Source organism: Elaeis guineensis, chromosome 6, assembly GCF_000442705.2.
Source record: "Elaeis guineensis isolate ETL-2024a chromosome 6, EG11, whole genome shotgun sequence".
NCBI lineage: Eukaryota > Viridiplantae > Streptophyta > Magnoliopsida > Arecales > Arecaceae > Elaeis > Elaeis guineensis.
The window spans coordinates 37,870,914-37,879,462 of record NC_025998.2 but is presented as its reverse complement, the minus strand read 5'-3'; positions in this window follow the sequence as shown (position 1 = coordinate 37,879,462).

Genomic DNA, 8,549 nt, shown 5'->3' with positions numbered 1-8,549 from the left:
TTGATGGTGGCTAATGACGGACTGGTGGTAAGTCACAATGTCTGTCCGAGGAGAAAGGAAGGCGATAAGGCAAGCAACGGTGGTTGATCAATAGTGAGGTGATTGGGATATTGAAAATAGAGACGACCAAAGGGATGGTCATGAAAAGAGAGGATGTTGATGGTATTGAGTGGTAGAATGACAGTGATTTGCCTTTTACAGTCGGTGGATGAACACGACGAGACAGCAAGTTTGCTGGCACAGTGAGGTGGTGATCGATGAGGTTGATGGGCATGGCTAAGCAGCGACCGGTGAGGTTGATGGGCATGGTGAGGTGCAAGATGAATGGCAACGATGAGGTTGCTGGTAGTGATGAGAAGAAATCCTAGATTTGGAAAGGATTTGGGAGGGTTCCGTGACCATCCTTGCCGTCACCAGTGACAAGAAGAAATCCTAAATTTGAAGAGGATTTGGGAGGGGTCCGTAACCATCCATGGATGGTCACGAAAGGTCACGGACGTCACAATCTCTTGGGAAGCCTGGAGGGATGAGTTGGGATCCCTGGGGACTTAGTCGAGTAGGAGTGGAATGGGTTGGTTTAGGGCTTGTTAACTATTAAGTGGTTAGACTTAGCCACTTCACCAATTAAAATTAAAAAAATATATCTGAATATATATTATAATTTAAAATATTAAATTAATATAATATACCAATACTCTAGTAGGCTTGCGAGCCTTCAAGTTGAGTATTTCACTATTCAAGCTCGACTCGAAAAACTAATAAAACTACTAGAACTTGATATCAGTCGAGTCAAGTTAAGCTCGAGTAGTTTGTGAGTGGCTTAACTTACTTATACCCCTAAACTAGCCTAAGAGCCTAAGCTATTAAGATCTGCATCTAGATGTTGCTTAGTTCCATAACAAGCATACAAGTTGCTAGCTATTTATGTAGCAAATATCTTACAAATTGATGTTTATCACTAAATAATTATTTCATGTTAATTGGACTTACAAGTATAAATGAGTTCTCAAGCTATCAATATGAAACATAGTATATCACATATTGCAAGGAAGGATAGAAGAATAAAACTAAACATTTTGAGGAATAAACAAAATAATGATGCAATAAATAGTATTAGACAAATATAAAGGATAGCATGTGAACGGTGATATTATATCTTGAAGATGAAAAGGATTGGTCTCTATGATGAAACTAATGAAGCGAATGGAGGTCAAATTCTATAACATCCTATTTTACAAAGTATAAATGAAAAGAGATAAATGGTAATAGAAATGATGAAAATATTTGTGAAAATAATTTTGAAGGCAACCTTTGTTAAGAAAGGATGCAATGATTGATGTAGTAAGAGTGCAACCAATTATTGATGATTCTTATCACAAGCAAATGAGATCAAAAAAAAAGAAAAAATGCAATAAGTAGAAGTTGACATAACTCCTATTGTTTATCCTAAGGTTAATCCTAATATAGCCAATGTTGATGATGATGAATATTATATTAATAATATCATATTAATTTAGAACAATATGGAGGTGAAAAAATAATTAAAGTAACTAATCATCTAAAATATCTTACATAATATAATTAATAATAGTCTTATGTAATCAAAGACTATATCTAATTTTATTTTACTTTGTTTGATAATTGAAATATTTATAATACTAGATGTGGAGTGTCTTTAAGTGATCATGATTGCTTTCAAATAGTTAGATAAAGAATTTTTATCAAAATATAGAGCTTTTGAGAGTCAACTTTTGTATGTCATCATTGTAATACTTTATTATGGATCAAAAAAAGGAGCGGCAATGGTTCAAAGAATGATATGGAGTTCTTTCATGTTGTCAAGCTAGAGAAGTGTGGCTATTATACGTAGCCAATACACTCCTAGTCCTTCAACCACTCATACATGAATAATTAGATATGTGGAGATCAAAATTTATAGAGCATATAAAATAAAATAATTTAATATTTTTTTCACTTCTATAGGAGGTAAGGATGATTACAACGTTGTAGATAGATGAGATCCTTTTAGTTTTTGTATGTGGTGCAACTTACCATAAGATTATATGTTTATATCCTCATAAATGTCAAAGATCTAAATTTGCTTAACTATGTATTTGTGACATATAATATGGATGTAGAGATTGGATAAATAGTATTGAAATGGATAGTGGCACATTAATGCTTAATGAAATAAATCTATATATTTTAGTATTTAGGTCTGCTAGTGAAATATTAGATGATAATCAAAATAGATTTATGCACACAAATCATTTAGAGTAGAAATGGGCAATAATATATTGATTTGACATCTGATGAAGTAGCAACTTTGATGCTTAGTGATGGCTTCGAAAATGTTGGTAAACAAGATGTCCTTCTACATACAAGATCTAGACCATTGCAATATATAAGTAAAACAAATCCAAGTTATATGCCATTATGATATCCATTATTATTTCTTTATGAGGAGGCTGGTTGGGCAATAAACATTCCATATAGATTACTTTAATATAGGTTGAGATATGAGTTGTATACTTTGTTGAGAGAATCCTATGCTTATGGAATGTAGTTTCGTGTATTCAAAGAAAAATCATTTCTACAAAATGACAAGATTTTCTAACAATATATGGTTAATAGTTATACTGCTATTGAAAAAGATAGACTACAATAGGTATGATGTAATCAAACAAATCTTCATATCGATTTATACCAAGATTTACAAGATGAGATAATTAGTAGGAAAACTATTATTGTGTCCATCAGAAGATGATATATTTTATCTTCTTTTTATGATAAACCTCAGCACATGCCATAACTACTAATAAAATTGTTGCTAATTATTTTATTTTTCAATTCTAAGCACTCATGCATGTGAAAATAGGTGATCATAATATAGAACTTATTTTAATTACTTTTGATAGAAATGCTAAAATCCTTATGGGAAAATCTATTAACAAATTGTATAATCTATACTTAAAGGTAATACAACCATGACATCTTTTAATTGAGCAGTGTTTCCTAATAACAAATATATTAATATAGTGTTTTGTGTCTATATTATAAGATGACAGTCCGATAAGGCTAAAAGAATTTGTTAAGAAAATGCTGTGAGACCATTGTATCATCATTTTAATATTTATAACAAACAACATCTCCTCATTTACAAGGCCTATTTAGACTTTATATGATATATTTCAAATAGATCATATTGAAAAAAGTCACTCTCTTTTACAACTTATTTTAAGATTTTACCTATGATGTTTTCTATTTATTTATTTAAAGGTTAATTATGCTTTTAGCCCCTAAAGTTTAGTGCATTTTTTAAATGGTTCTTAAAGTTTAAAAATCTAAAAGTTGGTGTATGTAATTTTTGAATTATTTTAATATGATTTTTTCTTCAAATTTTGGCTACTTTCCCTCACCAAAAATCTCAGTTGGCGATAACCAATATTTGCATGGCAAAAATAGATACTTATATGATAAAACTACCTAAACATAGATAATATAATATATGGATGATGATGTGGTATATCGGCGTGATGTAGCATAATAGATGAAAATCTTTATTTTGATGATATAGCATGTGCTATAGAATTTTATCCTCAAAAGTATTCAATCGTCGTATGCCACATCATCATCCATATGTCATATTATCACCTATACGAGCAATGATATCGTAAACAGATGATGTTGTGCATATAGATGATGATGTCACATACAAATAATATGCCATATCATCATCTATATGTCACATCATCACTTATATACTATAGATGATGCTTTTGATTTTCTAAGGTTCGTAAATATTTTTATATGATCCTTATAGATTAAAAAAAAATTAATTAGATCATTTAATTTGTAAATATGATTTAATTTAAATCAGGGATAATTACAGTTTACTCATTTGAGGTTAAGTTCAATTTCACAGAGCCATCTATGATTTGAAAAGTAGTACTTGAGGTCAAATCTCTCAAACTCTATCTTGCTCTATTACCCACCTACACTATAAAATAGCATCAAGATTTTTTTATATAATTTTTTAACTATATTCTTTGCTAAATCATATAATCAAAGGCGTATTTCTCTAAATCAAAGATTTTTCTACTATATTGAAGCCTCCATTCATCTAATTGAAGAAGAAAAGCAAGCAAAAAATCGAGAAAAAGGTATTATTATATTTTTTTTATTGTTTTATATCATGCAATGAATCTTTTACTCTACCATAAAAATTATATGGGGATTGTGCTCTTTATTTTTGAAATATCAATATTGAGGTTAGAAATTCATTTATAGATATTAGTTATTTATGAGTTTGTGATTTTTCGATCCCATTTACTAGTGGTTGGGTAAGTTATAGATGATTAAGTAGTTATCTTACTATATATGAAATTATATAATGAAGTTTAGTATATTTTCTAAATGGTTCTTAAAGTTTAAAAATCTAAAAATTGGTGTATGTAATTTTTGAATTATTTTAATATGATTTTTTCTTCGAATTTTGGCTACTTTTTCTCACCAAAAATCTCAGTCGGTGATAACCAATATTTGCATGGCAAAAATAGATACTTATATGATAAAACTACCTAAACATAGATAATATAGTATATAGATGATGATGTGGCATATCGGCGATGATGTAGCATAATAGATGAAAATCTTTATTTTGATGATATAGCATGTGCTATAGAATTTTATCCTCAAAAGTATTCAATCGTCGTGTGCCACATCATCATCCATATGTCATATTATCACCTATACGAGCAATGATATCGCAAACAGATGATGATGTGCATATAGATGATGATGTCATATACAAATAATATGCCATGTCATCATCTATATATCACATCATCACTTATATACTATAGATGATGCTTTTGATTTTTTAAAGTTCATAAATATTTTTATATAATCCTTATAGATTAAAAAAAATTAATTAGATCATGTAATTTGTAAATATGATTTAATTTAAATCAGAGATAATTACAGTTTACTCATTTGAGGTTAAGTTCAATTTCACAGAGCCATCTATAATTTGAAAAGTAGTACTTGAGGTCAAATCTCTCAAACTCTATCTTGCTCTATTATCCACCTGCACTATAAAATAGCATCAAAATTTTTTTATATAATTTTTTAACTATATGCTTTGCTAAATCATATAATCAAAAGCGTATTTCTCTAAATCAAAGATTTTTCTACTATATTGAAGCCTCCATTCATCTAATTGAAGAAGAAAAGCAAGTAAAAAATCGAGAAAAAGGTATTATTATATTTTTTTATTGTTTTATGTCATGCAATGAATTTTTTACTCTACCATAAAAATTATATGGGGATTGTGCTCTTTGTTTTTGAAATATCAATATTAAGGTTAGAAATTCATCTATAGATATTAGTTATTTATGAGTTTGTGATTTTTTGATCTCATTTACTAGTGGTTGGGTAAGTTATAGATGATTAAGTAGTTATCCTACTATATATGAAATTATATAATGCAGTGGTCAGTCTTAGTTGGTAGTATTTGATTTTGTTTAAATGATTATGTAGTAGTCAGAGTGTATCTAATTTCTTTCTTGTAATGGTTTGTCACTCTTTAAATATTTAGATTAGTTTAAATAATTATATAGTGGTCCCGATATATCATAATTTCTTTCTTATAGTGGTTGATCTTATTTAGCAATATTTGGAGTAGTTCAAATGAATATGCAGTGGTTCAGTGCATCTAAAATTGCTTAATACAATGATTAATCTTATTTATCAATATTTGAATTTGTTTAAAGGATAATATATTGGTTGCAGTAAATTTGTATATCTTTCTTATAGTGGTTAGTCCCATTTAGTAGTATTTAGATCAGTTCAAATGATGCTGTAGTGTTTCCACTTTTGCTCTTATTCTATATAAGGATTAGTTCACTTTTTCACAAATATGCTAAATAAATAATAAAATTAATTCATTTTGGATGTAGATATGATTAAGGTTAAATTTTCTTTTAAGATCCACCATAGAGGGATGCTGTTAAAGGCACCAAATACAAAATATATTGGAGGTAAGTGGATTATTATGATAATGTGGATCCTACCTTGATGAGTTACTTCGAACTCCAAAGTATGTGTGTTGATTTAGGGTATTCATCTACTAGTAATATATACTTCATGATACCTAATGATAATATTGATCATAAATTAAGATTATTAGTCACTGATGATGATGTATTATACATGTTAGATAAAGGATATTTATCATTATAATTTATGTTGAGACTGGAATACTGCCGTTGAATATGAGAGAGGGCTCTATAGCTATCCAGAAAGATGAGTTTCATTGGACTCAAGAGACTTAAGATGTGGTTGTAGATACATAGGCCATTATTGACTTAGTGGACTTAACGGTGGATGATGGGGTTAATGAGAGATATGATAAGATAGTTGGAGCTATAAGAGTAGACAATAGGTTTGATGGTAGACATGACAAGAAGTTGAGCCTGACAATAAGTGAGTTGATGAGGGAACCTGATGATTGGGATGGACAGGGTGATGATGATAAGGCTGAGGCTAGGATAAGAAATGAAGGTGATGGAAGTAGCAGTAAACATGATAGTGATAGTGAATCAAATTGATTGAATGAGGATCTTGAAGGATCTAATAATGGTATCATCTTAAAGTCTAAGACTTCTGATCCCACTTCTGAAAAATTTTCTCTGCACACCCTCCTAATTGTTTTGGTGTTGCAGGGTCATCTATGAAAGAAAAAAAAAACATCTCTTTGGATGACATTGTTGAGGATCCTCTATGCAATGAGGACTTAATAACTGTTCATAGGTCTTCTAATAATGAGAGGGAGTATGATCCATAATTAAATGAAGATATTGACATGATAAATTTAAAGTTATAGCTGGGGATGATATTTACTAATGTCATAATCTTTAGAGCAATGTTGATAGAGAACATAGTAAGGAAGTCTATTGACTTTAAGTTTAAGTTACATTAAATATATAAGATGTTGTTGTATGTAAAAATAATAGTGGTGGAGAATATATGCATCAAGGATTAGGGATAATGTACTACTTTTTAGATTAAAATATTTCACCAATTTTGTGTATGTGGAAGAGTATTTTCAAACTCTCAAGTCATGTTACATGGCTAAAAAGGATTAGAATAAGTTTAGGACCATTGCTAAATAGAAAGTATCAACTATATAGGCTCATGTTAAAAAGATATTACTGTGGATGTGAGTAGGAGTCAGGTGCATAGGGCTAAAAAAAAAACCAAAAAAATTATTGAAGAAGATGAAAGGCTATAGTACAGAAAATTAAGGAACTATGCTGAAATGATGAAAAAAATAAATGTTGGAAGTCATATAATTTTATATTATGAAGTTTCTGATGAGGATCAATAGCCTATTTTTGAGAGAATGTACATAAAATATCATACTCAGAAGATGAAATTTTTGGCTGTATACCTATAATAGGTCTAGATGGATGTTTCCTTAAGGGAAGATTTGGAGAATAATTTCTTTGAACTATTGGTAGAGATGAAAATGATTATATCTTCTTAGTAGCAATAAATATTTGGAGTAAAAAAATAAAGACTCTTGGAACTAGTTTTTTCATATTTTCTAGAGAGAATATAAGCAGACTTGATGATATTTAGATAGTATTCATTTTAGATACATAGAAGGTATATTTTCATTGCATCATATATTTACTACATTCTACTTTATTTTTTGCATTAGACTGGTAGGTAATATTACTAATATGTCAAAGACTAGTCCCTATAATTGAAGAGCTATCCGTAGGTGGAGTGCAATAACTACATGAGATATATGTATAGTAATTTTAGAATATTTTTCAAGGAAAAAGAATTAAAAAATGTATGTGAAAAGTAATCTATGCAAGCATTACCTAAAAGTTTGAAAAGAGGATGGTATATATTTGAACTGTTAATGAGAAAACTTGGGAGTAGTCGAAGAAGATCTCTCTACCTAATAGTGCAAGGCCTACTTTAGCAACAAAGCCAAGAGCGATTGTCTCTTCAACAATTTTAGTGAATTATTTGATACCATGATCTTGGAGGCTAGAACTGCCTATGCTATCTATATTGGAGTAGATTAGAATTCAATTGATGAAAAGATTCAACACAAAAGACTTGATATGGAGAGCTACAGTAGATCAATCTATCCTAATATATAAGATGAAGTAGAGGCTCTAAAATTAAATTCTAGAAACTTTAGTGCTACACTTGCAGGAAGATTGAATTGTGAGGTGGAGAATGGATATGAAAAGCATGTGGTTGACTTGGCTATAAGATCTTGTATATATAGAATTTGAGACCTTACGAGTATCCCTTGCAAGTATGGTGTGATAGCCCCTATCAAAAATCTGTAGCAGTTAGAGGACTTTATCCACTCTTGTTGCATCAAGAATATTTACTTCCTCTTTATGTTTCTTAGTTTCTATCAAGCTCCCACTGAAGTACTCCTTGTCTTCTATCCTCAATCCTATCAGCCTTCAACTCTCTGATAGGCAATCAAGCTCTCTTAGCATCATGAGTTTGCA